General features: G+C 40.4%; 1 protein-coding gene across 12 annotated transcripts in view; it reads right to left on the bottom strand.

Annotated features, from left to right (window-relative positions):
• The window catches only part of LOC137055365 (zinc finger MIZ domain-containing protein 1-like), a 79837-nt gene extending 65525 nt beyond the window's left edge, over nt 1-14312 (bottom strand). For all 12 annotated transcript variants that reach the window (XR_010899993.1, XR_010899986.1, XR_010899988.1 and 9 more), the window contains exon 1: nt 14163-14312. The gene's annotated coding sequence lies outside the window, so the exon portion shown is untranslated. The remainder of the gene's footprint in view (nt 1-14162) is intronic.
• Between the last annotated feature and the right edge of the window lie 3224 nt (nt 14313-17536).

Raw genomic sequence — 17536 nt, forward strand, 5'->3', positions numbered from 1 at the left:
ACGCCTGTGGCCATGAAGTGAATGAGCATCTGAACTCAGTGATCTGGAGGGCGTCCCAATACTTTTGGCAATATAGTGTCTATATATCTATCTATCATCTCTCAGGTTCAGCTGAAGGACAGTCATATCTCTTATCTGGAGCGCTTACATTTCCCTGATGGAGACGCAGTCGAGCGTGACATCATCAGGTCAGCGGGTCACTCAGGATTCGTGATGGAAGATCACAGACATGAAGATCAAACAGTGCATGTGCAGACACACACGTCACCCTCACACACACGCACACGCACACGCACCCACACGCACACGCACACGCACCCACACACACACCCACACACACACACACACCCACACACACACCTCTCTCTCACACACACACACACACACACACACACACACACACACACACACACACACACACACACACACACACACTCACAGACACAAATACTCTCATTCACACACACTGTCTCCACCCCCCTTTCTCTCTCTCACACACACACACACACACACACACACACACACACACACACAAAAACACTCACAGACACAGATACTCTCTCTCTCTCTCTCTCTCTCACACACACACACACACACACACACACACACACAAATACTCACAAAATCCACACACACTCACAGACACAAATACTCTCTCTCTCTCTCTCTCTCTCACACACACACACACACACACACAAATACTCACAAAATCCACACACACTCACAGACACAAATACTCTCTCTCTCTCTCTCTCTCTCTCTCTCTCTCTCTCTCTCTCTCTCTCACACACACACACACACACACACACACACACACACACACACACACACACACACGGCAACCAAATTAAGCACAAAATGCAACCAAACTAGTTGCTTTAAGTAAGAACTTATGAAGGGCTCGTGCAACTAAACGTAACCAGAATGGTTTAATTTCTCATGGTCTCCATCCCAGTTCATCTGTGTGTAATAATCCAGAGCATTAAACACACTGACCTGTGCTCAGAGCTGATAAGGGCTTGTTTTGCGAGCGGTTTGGTCCTGACTCACAGACTGAAAACACACATTCTCTCACCGGCTGCACAACTGATAAAATCACTCTCAGTTCAGCAGAGACTGACAGCAAACAGCATTACGTCACGGAGAGCTCAACACACACCTGTTGTGTAAGATCATGAAAACAGGATTTTTCTGACGCTGAGATGTTCACACAGACCAATTACTGATATGAACCATATCACATTTTTCTTCAATATCCCACAGCCCTAGTATGAACCATGAGCAACATATGTCTTCCCAATATCTTAAAGGGGCGGTGAAATGCAGTTTCCTGCATACTGAGCTCCACTGTTAAAGACTTGGATTTCCATCCTAAACATAGACAAAGTTTCAAAAACTAATGTTGGACGTTTGATGGAGTATTTCTGTGTCAAAAATACTCCTTCCGGTTTCTCACAAGTTTCGGAGAGTTTTTTTCGAGTATGGGTCGGCTTGACGTTAATAGAGCGGAAGGTCCTTGTATGGGCCGTACGGGCTCTTCTCCCGGTAGGGTGCGCGCGCGTGACTAGAGCGAGAGAGGAAATGCACGCCCATAAACACTCTCAGGTGCAGATCCAGTCGTCTGTGAACACTTCTGTCGTTATAGTCCGCGCCGCGCTCCACTTTATTCCTCTGGGTGACGTCGAGCGACTTCAACGCTTCAGCACAGCATTCTGGGAAGGCAGCGCTGCATTTGAACCGATTTGAACGCAGAAATGACGGGAAGCTTCACAACATCGCTTCAGTCGCGTCTCAAAGTGGATCTCCACGGTCACTGCTGTCAGGACTTCACCAAATCATACCAAAGAAGTGTGCGCTAACGGACTCCATTGTTGTTCTCTGTATAACGTTACACTAGTCTGACGTGCAGAACCGTTTTGCTTGCTACTGCTAAGGTTTAGTCGCATACAATAGTCCATAAACCGAATCATGTCCTCATAAACTGCGAGTAAACACACACAAATGTTGACAGGCCACTAAATACAGTCCATACCACAGAGACGGACGTCCTGCTGCTGCTGCTTCTCCTGTTCAGTTTATTTCAGCCTCCGGATCTGATTCTGGATCATATATCTATTAGCTGAATCTGATTGATAGCCATGGTTTATTAGAGTAACGTTTTCTTCTCCACGCTTGAGGACGTCAGCTTTCAGAAGCTCTCGTGCTGTAGCTGCGTGCTCGTCATTCTTTAGCTCCGCCCACACGATACGCCTCCAGGCGCTCGTTTTTTTCGGAAAGACTCGGTACAGCCCATATTTCTTTTATAAATATAATAAAACTAAAGACTTTTCAGAGATATGAAGGATGCAATACTACTCTATAGGTACTCAAGATTGACATGAGATTGACTGAAACAGTGTTTCACCCCCCCTTTAAGGATTTAAAGGTGCACTATGTAACTTTTCCGTCCACTAGAGGTCGCCTATTCTAAACAAAGGCGTAGTTTGATGACGCCAAGTTTGAGCGCAGCATCTTAAGGACGTGTTCTTCACCTCACAGCCGGTGGAAAATAGGACTCGGGCAGAAATCATGTTCATGGATGTAATTATTAAAAGGGTACTTCAGCGCTGGGAAGATGAATCTGTATTTAAACTGGGTCATTAATGTAGTAGAAATGAAATTATTTTTAAATTTGGTGCCTTCTAGACTGAGAAAAGACAGAAAATGTATTTCTCGGGATGAAAGACTACAATTCCCAGAATGCTTCGCTGCCCTACGAGGCCACTCCCACAGCCACCGCTACTGAATCACTTTCCCCACCGCGTTAATCTTCATAAAATCAGTTCAGTTAGAGAACAGACACTACAATTAAAAACTGAAAGTGTGTGTTCAATATAATGTGATTTAGCCGCGGAGGAAGTGTCAGCACAAACGCAGCAGGAGTCAGATTACAGTCATCATAATGAATGAGCAGAATGAGCTCTCGTGATGAGAGCTGAGGTAAACACGTAAACGCATATACATTCACAGCGCATGTTCAGTCTGGCGCGTTTTCAGTTCATGCCTTTGGTAGCTTAACTTTTAATAGGAATTCATTTGAGAAGTTGAAACACTCACTTTGCTCCTCCGGCCGCTCCGTTTCCATGAATGCCTGAGCTGAGCTCGGTCTCTATCTCTATCCCTCATGTGTGAGTTGAAAACATGCGGAAATAGCTCCCTCTGCTGGCTGTAGTCTTTAGCGTCTGGACAAACATTTTTACTGATGCCGCAAATTGACAATATTTGCGTCACCGGAGTAATTTTTCCAGAAATAAAATGCATAAATCTCTCATCTCAAGGAGGATCATTCGAATATACTCCAAGGTTTCTACTGATACAAAGCCATATGCTAATCACTGAAGTAACCCTTTAACGTTACTGTAGTGTGCAGCTGAGCTGGAGCGAGTGTTGAGGAGCTGAGCAAGGCCGCTGGAGCGATTGAACGAAACACACACCTCATGAGCGGCGGGACTTTTATTATGCCACAGTCGCCGGCGCCATTTCCTCTTTTCCAGTCATGAGTGTGAGGAACGCAGCTTTGTTTATCAGATTAGACACATCTAAATGTGTTGAGATGATGTGATGACGTTACTCTGCTGTGACTCTAGTTCACACTGCAGTGAGAGTAAAGCGCTTCTGCAGAAAAAAACAGGAAACCGAGTGTAACGCGGACATGATGTCATCGACAGGCCACGCCCTCACCCGTCCCGGGTCATTGGTTCAAATTTACTCACAACTTACAAATAGTTGGAAATATTCGGTATATTCTAAGAACACAAATGCAACAAAATATATAACACTGGCCTGGTGGTTTTTGGATATTTTACTGCAAAAATACTACATAGTGCACGTTAACATGTGGACGCAAAAAAATTAAAACATAATAATTTTTCCTGTAATAATAATGCAATAATATTATTTAATTTAAATATTTACATTTTTAAAATAATACTTTATATTATTAAACAAATATGTTTATGAAAAATATTCCATTATTTCATAGTACAGTAGTATTCAATATCAAAATATTTTTATTACACAATAATTTTATAGTGCAGTAGTGATATTTATTAATAATAATAATTATTATTATTATTACTACATCATATTAGGCTCTTAATTTACAGTACAACTTTAATATTGCAATAGTAATAATGAGTTATTGTAATAATACCAATAACAGAATTCATTTTTTTTAATACTTTATATATATTTTATTAAACAAATGTTTATGAAAAATACTCATAGTACAGTAATAATCATTATTAATAATAATAATATTTGATATTATACAATAATATTCTTATGACATTTTCCATTTATTTAATAGTTTAATAATAATAATAATAGTACAAATTAGGCTCTTAATTTACTGTACAACTGTAATCTCGCAATAGTAATAATGAAAGTTATTTTTATTAAAGGCTGTAAATGTCAGTTTAATGGCTCTCTCGGAGCCCATTAGCTGGATCCGGTGCACTCAGACACCGGCTTGGCAATTCTTCCCAATTTTCCTGACAGATCTGGAGTATCAAACTCATTTGTCTGAGTGCACCGAGCCACAGAGACACACTTTCAGTTCAGCCAATGTGTGCTGACGGACTCTCATCCTCATCAGCCAATCACAAACACGCATCGCAAGGCACAGGGCCAATCAGAAAGCCAGATTTCACCGCACAGAAGTCAAAGATGTGCATCTGAAAACATGAAACCAAACAGAAATGTTGCAGAAATGAGCAAACACGATGCAATGGTTAAAACATCTCTCTGTGGTAGCAGTGGTTCTCAAAAAACATCAATTTACTAAATACATCAGGGTTATAAACGCAAACTCTCAAAGATACACCAGCACAATGTCACATTAAAACACCGACGTTTAATGAAAGCGTTGACTCTGTAAAAAAACTAAAGCCGCCAAACAAACACACTAATCAATAACTAACAACTGTGCACGTAAGTGTGTGTGTGTGTGTGTGTGTGTGTGTGTGTGTGTGATGGGTAGGTTTAGGGGCAGAGTGTGTGTGTGTGTGTGTGTGTGTGTGATGGGTAGGTTTAGGGGCAGAGTGTGTGTGTGTGTGTGTGTGTGTGTGATGGGTAGGTTTAGGGGCAGTGTAAGGGTATAGAAAATACGGTTTGTACAGTATAAAAACCATTACGCCTATGGAGAGTCCCTGTAAACCACATAGACCAACATGTGTGTGTGTGTGTGTGTGTGTGTGTGTGTGTGTGTGTGTGTGTGTGTGTGTGTGTGTGTGTGTGTATTAGTGCTGTCAAATCAATTAAGCGTGATTAATTGCTTCATAAAAGTTTTTGTTTATATATGTGTATTTGCATATGCAGAGACATGCACACACAGAAATAAGCACACACACAAACACAAAAAAACTATGTACACACACAGACACAGACACACACACAAATACTGTATACAAACACACACACACACACACACACACACACACACACACACACACACACACGCACACACACACACACACACATGTTGGTCTATGTGGTTTACAGGGACTCTCCATAGGACACACACACATATATTAAAATACTGTGTGTGTTTGTGTGTATACAGTATTTTAATATATATGTGTGTGTGTGTGTGTATACAGTATTTTAATATGTATATATGTGTGTGTGTGTGTGTGTGTGTGTGTGTGTATACAGTATTTTAATATATATGTGTGTGTGTGTGTGTGTGTGTGTGTGTGTGTGTGTGTGTGTGTGTGTGTGTGTATACAGTATTTTAATATATATACACACACACACACACACACACACACACACACACACACACACACACACACACACATATTAAAATACTGTATACACACACAAACACACACACACACATATATATATATTAAAATTCTGTATATACACACACACACACACACACGTATATATATATATTTAAATACTGTCTATATTACACACACAGTATGTAAACAAAAATGTTTAACTATAAACATAGTCCTCTGAATTAATTAAATACAAATATTAGAAATAATATTACATTTAAGAAATTTCTGTCTACACACATTTTATTATATTCATCATTTTATTTGGTAATATTACTTATAAAAGTATGAAATAAAATAACTAAGGAAAAGACAATTAACCAAATTCAGACAAATATACTTGCATTACTTTAGCCAATATTTGCCGCTGGATCAGTGTTAATTTTGAACTCTGTATGTATTCACGTGTCGTTAGGCAAACATCTTCAGTAAATTATTCATAAATAATTAACTAGGATCTCAGTCGGGGTGTGGTGATGTGTGTCTGTGGGGCATCGCTGCAAACGGGTCAGTTTCTGGATGAAGCCAGAGGTCAGTGAGCTTTCCACAGATCTAAACGTTGGGTGTTCGTTCGCTAGCCATCCGACCTGACCTGTGTGTGTGTCTGTGTGTGTGTGTGTGTTTGATGTAGGCCGACTCGCAGGCGTCTCATCACAGCGGAGCAAGATAGATTATCTCAACGGAGATTACACACCCAAAACACACACACACGAACAGAACAAAACACACACACACTGCCCTCTCTGGACGCCCGTCTGGTTAAAATGAGTTCAGCGAAGCTTTCACCTTAAAGTCCTCATGATATAAAAATTAACAATTCTGATTTTGTAATAAGTGTCCGTGCACGTCATTATCATTTTAAAATCATGTCTTGTAATCTTGGAGGCGGCATGAAAGCAAGAACAATGGCATTAATAGATGATGATTATGAAAACGTGATGATCAAGATAAAATGATCATTGTGCCGCATGCCGCTACTTTTCTTTAAAGCGGTGTGCTTTCTCCTTTCCTTCCAAATCATGTAATGTGACTGTTGTAAAATGCAGTCTACTGCGGGACATGCTTTATTCAATGTTTTTTTATAAAAGCACATTAACCTGCAAAATAGGCGCGCTTTCTGTGTGTGTACACACTACAAAATGTCCATCTTGGTGAGTTTTTACTAAGCGGCTCCTCCCACGGTCTCTCTTGAAGCCAATACGGAAGTAATGTAAACTGTAATTCCTCAACTGGCCACTAGAGCGGCTCCAGAAGGATCAGAATCTCATTGAGCCTCATGTTAAAATGCCCAACTTTACAGCAGAATAAAACATGTTTACAGTCTGGGACAAATTGTGGTTTTGGTCTATACGGCTAATTTTGCCCTTCATGACGACTGTGAGGGGGGTGAATTTTTTTATAACTCATTCGTTTACGTTATATAAAGCCTTAAAATTATGCATAATTAAGGGCGTGGTTACAGGTGGATAGCCATTTATCCGCCGTCTAATAGTCATTGCGTCACCTAAGGTCCGCCCACATCCCGCCTTTTCCCCCATTTTCTGTTATCCGGAAGTGACACGCGATGACGCGCTCGCAAGATGGCGGCGCACCAGCTCGCCCCTACTTTAAGCTTACGTGACGTACGTCCATATTTTTTTTACATAAAGATCTCAAAATTGGGGAGATTGCGATTCAGATCATCGATCATGATTGTTTGTTATAATTATATGTTAATTATTATATAATGCAGTTTAGCACAATGCAGGAGAAACTAATGTGAACTGCAGCAATGTTGATTATTAGGAACAAGAAAATTGGTTATTTGAATGAAATTTGAATGACGTTTCAGTCATTTTGGACAGTATGAGTGAGTTTCATTTGTTGATAGATCGATCGCTAATCTGGTTAATGATTTAATGCACTGAGCACTGCTGTGATTTATCTGCTGTGACAACACTTTCCAACTGCAGAATGCTACTTTTTATTATTTTAAACCTAATTCTTAGTCAAATTAGAATGATATCTTAGTTTTTTATGACTTGTGATTGCATTTTCTATAGAAATGGCCAGACGTACAGTCTCCCATTAGAGTGTCTGACATACATACCCCTTTTCCACCAAGGCAGTGCTGGTGCTAAATCGGAGCCAGAGCCTAGTTTCAAATCGGTTCTTTGTGTTTCCACAGCCAAAGCACCAGCTCCGAGCCAGGAAAAGTGGTTCTTAAGTAACACCAAAACATGCTGGGCTAGAAGTAAGAACCGCTTGCGTCACCGGCTGGGGGCGGCGTTACCGTGATCAACAAGATGAACACAAACCTGTGACCGCCATTTTTTCAATAGCAGCTAATCAAGCTAACAGCTGCTGGATTGTAATCTCCGTCTATACAAATCATGGAGAGCTGCACGAATGCGTTGGATTTGCGGCGTTTTAATGCTGATGTAGGATCATAAAGCCATGAGCCACTGAGGGAAGTCTTGTTCGAGATGCATCAGCGCGCGCTGTGCAGACTGATTGCGTAGGACATCAAAGTAGAGCGAGCTCCAACGACTCCTTATGCTTTTCCCGATGCATCTCGAACAAGCCTGGTGTGTTTGTATTTCCCGCTGCCTCGCTAGCGTTGCTAAAACGCTAGCGAGAAAGATGAGACGTATACAGTGACGTAAGACCTAGCTCTGCGGTGGCTCTCTTACATGTGGAAAGCCAAACCGGTTCATAAAGGCTCTCAAGTCGAACCAACTTAGAACTCACATTAGCACGGGCTCTGAACTAGCACTCGGTTCATTCTGGTGGAAAAGGGGTAACAGAGACTAGCGGCGGGTGCGAATGGAGCTTTACTGACGACAAAACAGAAGATATCCTTCAATGAAGCTTTTATTCAGGACTACATCGAATGGCTTTGATTAAAACAATAACAATAGCAGCGTTCTCTACGTGCTTTCTACCATATCTGGGAACGCGCGCATTAATTCCATGAATGCCGATGCAATGGAAAGAACAGCAAAGGAACTCCAAGATAGTTTCATTTTCAGTCTAACTGAAATACCTGCATTGAACAGTGTATAAAAAATGAATCCACAGTAAAATGAAGCACGTTAAAAACACGATCTTAAGTCCATCCTTGCTTGTTAGATCACAAGAAAGGCAATGCAAAAGACTGTGCCACTTCAAACGTCTTGAGATCCTCTATGGTTTTATTGCGTGAGTAATCCTGTGTTTGCATCGCTCGTATTTACAACTTCGTGACGTGCAAATCGATGGGTGGGGCCAAAGAGGTGATGATGTAGAAGTGGGTGTGGCTTCTTTCATCACACTATTACATAATCATAATGTGACAAAATCCAAAACGAGTCATTTTTGTGGACTAACGAGGAAGTTTTGAATTTTTATTTGTATAGTACAGTTAGATCAAAAGCGATATACTACTGGTGCTAAACTGAAGGACGTGCTTGATAAACAGTGTTATTAAAAGCCAAAAAAAATGAGGGTGGGTCCCTCCGAAACTTTTACTGGAGTAGATGCAATTTACATTAAGTGCAAACAGTCCGCATCGTTGTCTGGTTGGTCCAGACAAAATGACAAAAGTCACCAAATCATTTACGGTGACATTAGTGTAGGTGTTGAAAGTTAAGCACAGGTTAAGGCCACGCCCCTTCCCATTACGGGCAGAAGTCACATCTGCGGAGACTAGCGAGGGTTTATGATGTCACCAACCCAGGAGGAAGCTCGTTGTAGTCCAAACCGGCCATTTTTGTAGGCAATAAACTGCCGTAACTTTAAAAGACAATATCTCCGATTGCATTGAACTTTCAGCGCTGTAACTTTGCAGAGACTGTTTATGCTCAAGCAGCGACATTACAATCAATCAATCAATCAACTTTATTTACATAGCGCTTTTACAATCACGATTGTGTCAAAGCAGCTTCACAGTGTCAAACAGGATAATATTGCGACAAAATTACACACTAACTAATGTTTAAAAAAGACCAATCGCATGCAAACACACCTTTAAAAAGTGGTTGGGTCCTGTCCCACAGACACACAATGGTTCCGACGCCCATGTTAAAAATGCATACGACCGCGAAAGAGACGCGAAAGAGAACGCTGTTCTCTAGGCGACCTCTTGTGTTCGCGCTCCGAGACGGAAGTATACTGTGGGCTTCAGATACTTGCTTAAACGGTCAGATAGCCTTCACACAAATATGTCGAAATGCCGGTTTGCCGAGTATCCTCGTAAACACACTGGGTTTTGTCTTAAGTGAATGTAAACACTGAGAAAAAGCGCGTGTGTAACAGTATATTTGATCCGTGCATTCACTCTTAAAGTGACAGTAACCAACATTACTGACTGCTATAGTCACTGTTAATTTAACAAGAAAAGACAAAGATTAAATCACTCACTGCAAGTGTTGTAGACTGTAGTATATATGTAATGTATAAAGCAGTGTTATTTTACATTTGATTACTTTATTCAATTTCTGTTATAGGCTAATAATATCTGAATATTAGTCTTTCTGAAAAATATGAAGCACTGTTTATTTCATTTGGTTTTGTTTGTAATTAGTTTATTTGTTCTTATTTTATTGCTGACTGCTTAATGTCTTCTGTAAACTGTTTTGAGGACTTTTTACTTGCATTAATTAGACTTTAAAAATCCTTTTTTTAAGTTATTCAACTAAATACACAAATAAAATGAATTAATTAGGTCTTATTCAATTCTATAAACTATAATACTGATCTGCCAACATTGTCGCTGTATGATAAATTAAAGTAAGCTGATAATATCACTGTTTTCTCCAGAATAACTGTACAGCCAAATCACATTTTGTTGCAATATTGTCCTGTTTAAAGCAGCACTAGGTAACTTTTCAACCTTCATAATATATTTTCAAGACTCTTGTGATGATAAATCGAATTACAATAGGTTGAATGACACGTCTGCCATAGCCTGATGGGGTCTGTATTGTTTTTAATCTTACTTTTAAACTTCAGGTTTCGGGTAGAAACCCGAGAACAAAAAGAACTACAAAATTCGACTGCTTTACGGCAAATACGTCACTTCCACCAACACACACACTTCCTTACATTAGGACGTGCGAGCCCAACTTTGTTCGTCGGATAATATAGTCATGTCTGAAGCAGCACAGACAAATAAGAAAGAAAAGGTTTTGTTGGAGGAAAGGAATAAGAGGAAACGAAAAAGTGCTGGGATTAAAGGCAGGACGAGGATCAACATGTGACCAGCGTTTGCTCGTCGGCGTGAGCTGAAGGAGGCGTGCCCGACCGATGCTGTCCTGCTTGTTACGGTGATTACCGACCACTCAAACATTGAACTGAAGTATCATATAGATTCTGTAAAACGCTAACCAATAGACTACTATAATGACACTGGATTGTAAACGTGAGCATTGGATTTTTTGGCGTTTGAAAAAAATAAAACCCATGAAATTATATTCATGACATGCTGAAGCATCTGCCACTGACTGTACCTGGGATGAAGACATTTCCCACGCGCCGCCAGAAGAACACCTGCATGTGAACTCCTCCTGCAGTGTTCAGGGGAACTGTTAGTGCTGCACCGACCCGCGGGACGCTTTTATGAAGTTATTTGGCCCGCACCGCACCACTGTATATATTTTTACAACCCGCCGCGCACCCGCGACCATTAAATAGACATACGGGGTCCGCGGGTTATGAGACGACCCGCGCATCACTAGTTCAGGGCTATCAGGGCTGTCATGTCAACAAATGCATGCGCGATGGCATCCCCTGTTGTAGGATGACAGAGCTTACGACAGTAGTGGAGGACATTATTTTTTCCCAACTGTAGCAAAAGTTACCCAGTGCTGCTTTAACACTGTGAAGCTGCTTTGAAACAATCGTCATTGTAAAAGCGCTTTATAAATAAAGTTGATTGATTGATAGTCTTAATTTTTGCTGAAGTATCGATAATTATGAAATTTGACTTATATTTAAAATGACTCATATCATGAAATAATAAGAGTTTCACCCACCTGATTTCATTATTGACCAAAATAATCGTGACTATGATTTTTGCAGGTGCAAGTACAATAACCTCTCACATGTCAAAAGTTTCAGAACAATGTGATTTCTCAATTCATGACCCCTTTAAAAAATGATGCTACACACACGTGCGACACACTGCTGAGTGTCAATGTGTCTTTTGTGTCTACATCTACAGCTGAATAGGACAGACGACCCCCTCACAACACACACACACACACACACACACACACACACTCTCCGGGGCCCATCGAGGAGGAGGAGGAACAGAGCGAGGCTGTAAAATCTGTGCTCCACGTTTCAGGACACTGAGTTTACAAACACACCAGAGACACATGAGAGCGATCCGAGCTTGCAATCCCTTACATCACTCTCGTTTCTCAGAGAAAAACACTGTTACCAAGAATCCCCTTCATTTTGAATTATGTATAAACCGCAATAGAACAAATAGAACATTATGCAACTCACAGTACAATCACTGACTAAAGTCCACTCACAGAAAAGAGCAATTTAAGGGCTGGTCAATGACTCGACTACAGAAATAGCCTACCTCCAAAACACACACACACACACACACACACACACACACAAACACACAGATCTAACATTGTTCGAGCGCAGCTATGTCTGGTTTTTGGATCTTGTTGTTTTTGCACAGATGTCCAGGCATGAAACAGCAGCATCTTCACACACACACACACACACACACACACACACACACACACACACACACACACACACACACACACACACACACAGTCTGGTGCGCTATCTTTCTGGGGACTCACCATATTTCCTTACACTGCCCCTGCCCCTAAATCTACCCATCACAGGAAACTTTCTGCATTTTTACATTTTTAAAAGAACACATTTTGTATGATTTATAAGCTTTTCTACCCATGGGGACCTCAATTTAGGTCCCTACAGTGAGAAGAGTCCCTATGAGTCTGTGTGCATTCAGGCTGAAGTCCCCACCAGGCTACAAAAACATGTACACACACACACACACACACACACACACACCTGCTTTTACTTAAACCCACAAAAACACATTTATGACCTTGAAAGTTTTCATGCTCAACTCAAATACAGACATTTTTATTTTCACTTTAAGAAAATAAAATAACACTGTGTCAAAATGTGTGTTTTTTTTCTCTTATTAGGTGTGTATGCATGCGTATATTATATTAGTTAAACGTGTTTAATCAAATGTGAGATACATTCAAAGTAGCATATGCAATATTATCTAAACAATGCATATTTGATTTTTCTGCTTTTTGGCTGGTATTGTGTTTTTACATTCCATATTCAAATAAAAACACCAGTAATAAATGTTGTTATTGTAATAGTGTGAATGCAAAATAAAGTGCATAGTACCTAGTTATTAAAAATTATAGTTGTGACAAAATGTGTTTTCTTCTCTCTTATTGGGCGTCTATATACATGTGTGTATTATGTTAAAAGTGTTAACCAAAGGTGAGATGCATGCAATTGAGCATATGCAATATTATCTATACAATGCATATTTGATTTTTCAGCTTTTAGGCTGGAAATGTGTTTTTACAGTCCATATTCAAATAAAAACACCAGTGACAAATGCTATTGTAGCAAGCAGCCCAACAAAATAAAAAGTGAAAAGTACTGTTTTTGTGTGTGTGGTTTTTTTTAGTGGTTGAGACAAAATGTGTTTTCTTCTCTCTTATTAGGTGTGCTTATGTATGTAAGTGTGTATTATGCATTAGTTAAAAGTGTTAACCAAAGGTGAGATTCATTATTATTAACACAATGCATATTAGATCAGCTTTTTGGCAGGAATCGTGTTTTACTGTCTCTATTTTTAAAAACACCAGTAAATGTTATTGTGATCATGTGAATGCAAGCAGCCCTACCAAATAAAGTGCATAGTACCTTGTTATATGTGTAAAAAAACAACAACAACAACAACAAGTTAGAGTCTAAAATGAGAAGTGAACTGTAAAGTGAGCATAAAACCCCACAAACATTCAACAAATGCAGCGCAATATACGGGGTTTTATGAATGAAACAAACGCGCATCAGTGCATTCATGTGTGCAAAACATCCAAATAATCTCCGGAATCATCTAAACATGAACTAATCATCCGAATCGAGGCGACTGAGCCTGAACTAATGATCCGAATCACGGCGCATCGCGATCCCGCTTGAATCCGACCGCACACGCGCGCGCGCACCGCCAGAACACCGGGAGCTCGCGCACCGGAGATCCCGCAGGATGGAGATAAACTCTTCCATTATCCGGAACACAGAACAAACCCATCCGAAAGCAGCTGAACAAGGCACAAACGGGCTTACCGGTTAAATCCCACCGGAGGATGAGTGACAGTATCCGCTGCGCTGCTGAAGTGTGTTGTGTTTCTCTCTCATGATCTGTGAGTGTGTGTGAGCAGCAGCGGCGCTCAGTTCAGTGTCACATTACATCCAGCTCATTCTATTTCCACAGACACACTGCGGGCGGATAGAAAACACGGCGTGGATGCGAATGATCCAGGATCCTGGCGGAAACCCAATCCAAATACTTCTGGCGCGCCGAGTGTGTACAATGACCCAAATTGTGAAAGTGTAAGCAGTAAAAACGGTCAGTTTAACCACACTAACCACACTAACCTACACACACACACACACACACACACACACACACACACACACACACACACACACACACACACACACACACACACACACACACACACACACACACACACACACACACACACACACACACACACACACACACACACACATATATATATATACACACACACACAATTATGCCCACTGACAGGTGAAGTGAATAACACTGATGATCTCTTCATCACGGCTCCTGTTAGTGGGTGGGATATATTAGGCAGCAAGTGAACATTTTGTCCTCAGAGTTGATGTGTTAGAAGCAGGAGAAATGGGCAAGCGTAAGGATTTGAGCGAGTTTGACAAGGGCCAGATTGTGACGGCTAGACGACTGGGTCAGAGCATCTCCAAAACTGCAGCTCTTGTGGGCTGTTCCCGGTCTGCAGTGGTCAGTATCTATCAAAAGTGCTCCAAGGAAGGAACAGCGGAGAACCGGCCACAGGGTCATGGGCGGCCAAGGCTCATTGATGCACGTGGGGAGCGAAGGCTGGCCCGTGGGGTCCGATCAAACAGACGAGCTACTGGAGCTCAAACTGCTCCAGAAGTTAATGCTGGTTCTGATAGAAAGCTGTCAGAATACACAGAGGATTTAAAGGATCTTAAAGGACTTAGAGGACTTAAAGGATCTGCTGCTAACATCTTGGTGCCAGATACCACAGCACACCTTCAAGGGTCTAGAGGAGTCCATGCCTCGACGGGTCAGCAAAAGGGGAATCAATACAATATTAGGAAGGTGGTCATAATGTTATGCCTGAACGGTGTGTACATATATATATAATTTATTTTAATGGTTTTATGTCTATTTAATATAATTACAAATTCTATTAAATAGATATAAAATAATTGAAATAAATAAAATAAGATTTAAAAAAATCTAAAGATATATACATTTTATATTCATATATTCACTTCCAATCAAAAGTTTGGGATCGGTAACATTTTAATGTTTTTTAAAAAAGTCTATTCTGCTCATCAAAGCTGCATTAATTTGATCAAAAGTGCAGTAAAACAGTGTAATATTCCTCCAGTGTAAATCATCTGTTCTCTATGTGAATATACAGTAAAGTGTGATTTATTCCTGTGATCAAAGCTGAATTTATCATCATTACTCCAGTCTTCAGAGTCACATGATCCTTCACTAATCATTCTCAGATGAGGATCTGATGATCAACACACAGTTATTATTATCAGTGTTGAAAACAATGGGTAATTTTTCAGGATTCCTTGATGAATATGATGAATAGAAAAGACTGTTACATTAAACACTGCCATGCAAAAGTATGGGGTCAGTACGGATTTTTTCTTTAGATTTTATCTGTAATGAAATATGGGAACGGGATCTGTCCACTATTGTGATGTTTTACAGGCTGAGGTGGGCAGTAATCCTCGCCTGTGCTCCGGGCTCCGGGTCTTGCGGTTCTCTGGTGTAAAGCTCAGAGTAACAAAGAACATATTTGAGATCCGCGGCAGAAGCCGTTCGACTGGGCGGTGACGTCAGGAACACATACACACACACACACACACACACACACACACACACACACACACACACACACACACACACACACACACACACCGAATCACATCTATCATCAGTGACACTTGGTAGACTACTTTGAACCGGCCACTTCTGCCCATTAAATGCATAATATTGTCTGTGTGTGCGTGTGTGTGTGTATATATATATATATATATATATATATACACACACACACACACACAGACAATATAATGCATTTAATGGGCAGATATACATACTGTATATATATATACTGTATATTACACTATACTGTTTTGTTTAAATACACACGTTTCCAGCCACTGTGTGCATTTGTGTTTATGAAAGACAGGACCGAACAATAAGGGTCATGAGTTGTGTTAAAGGTCACCATCTGCATTGATTTCTGCACGTCTCCACTTATCTGCGCATGCAGCCTTTCTGCTATCTTCACATATGCAAATATACACAAGCCTGGGGGTGTACGGACGAACACACACACACACACACACGCAGGATGACTTCCTCGGCCCGTCTGAAGACATGTGTTCAAGCCGCTGTACTTTGGGTTTAAGCACGAGGTTTCACAAATGCAGGTTTCAGTTGCATCAAGCCATTATAGATGCATTTACCAAGAATTTGGTCATTTACTCACACTTTTTCCCACATGCAGGTTTTCTGAAGGTAAATTTAAGACCAATTAAAGAACATGTAAGGAATAAACTGAAGGGAACATCACACGTCAATATGTTCTCTAAATGTGTCTAAGCACACAATGAGTTATATTATTGATACTTCAAAGTTTGAAAATACAATTTCCAACAGATCTCCATAACTTTTTAATTAAGTTTGAGATAAATATTGTGAAAATTATTTTATGATTTAATCAAGAACAAACTGAAAATGGGCTCATAAAAAATCTACTTAATGCAAGTCATTGACAGATATTTGTTCTTGTTTTAAACTTAAACTCACTTCTTTTTTCTTTTCTTCTTTTTTTCAGAAAACAAGATATAATATATAAAGATATAAATAGTTTATTCTGTTTAAATTTTTTTCTGGAATCCGCTTTAATGACTTTCCTTCATCTTCGGAACACAAATGAAGATGTTTTTAATGTAATCTGAGAGATTGCCAAGGCCATGTCCACACTAATACGGTTTCATTTGAAAACATATATTTTTCTCTCCGTTTTGGCCTTCCGTCCACACTGAGACAGCGTTTTAAGTCAATGAAAACGCATCGTTTTGAAAACGCTCTCCAGAGCGGATAAATTTGAAAACGCCGTCTTCGCGTCGTAGTGTGGACTGTGAAAACGGAGGCTTTTTAATACGATGACGCATTTTCTCGCAGCAAAAACTCGACCTCACTGTCGGCCCATTTAAAAAACACTAAAGTGCCTTTTCTCGTCATTGCTGCAAAATTTCAAAGAGTAAATAAACGAGTAGCGGAAATGACGCAAGTCGAAGCGTCTTGGATTTGCTCATGCGCAGTTCGGGGATGTAAGCGTTTTCAGACGTTTCAGAGTAGATGAACACTTTTT

Source organism: Pseudorasbora parva, chromosome 21, assembly GCF_024679245.1.
Source record: "Pseudorasbora parva isolate DD20220531a chromosome 21, ASM2467924v1, whole genome shotgun sequence".
In the NCBI taxonomy this organism is placed as follows: domain Eukaryota; kingdom Metazoa; phylum Chordata; class Actinopteri; order Cypriniformes; family Gobionidae; genus Pseudorasbora; species Pseudorasbora parva.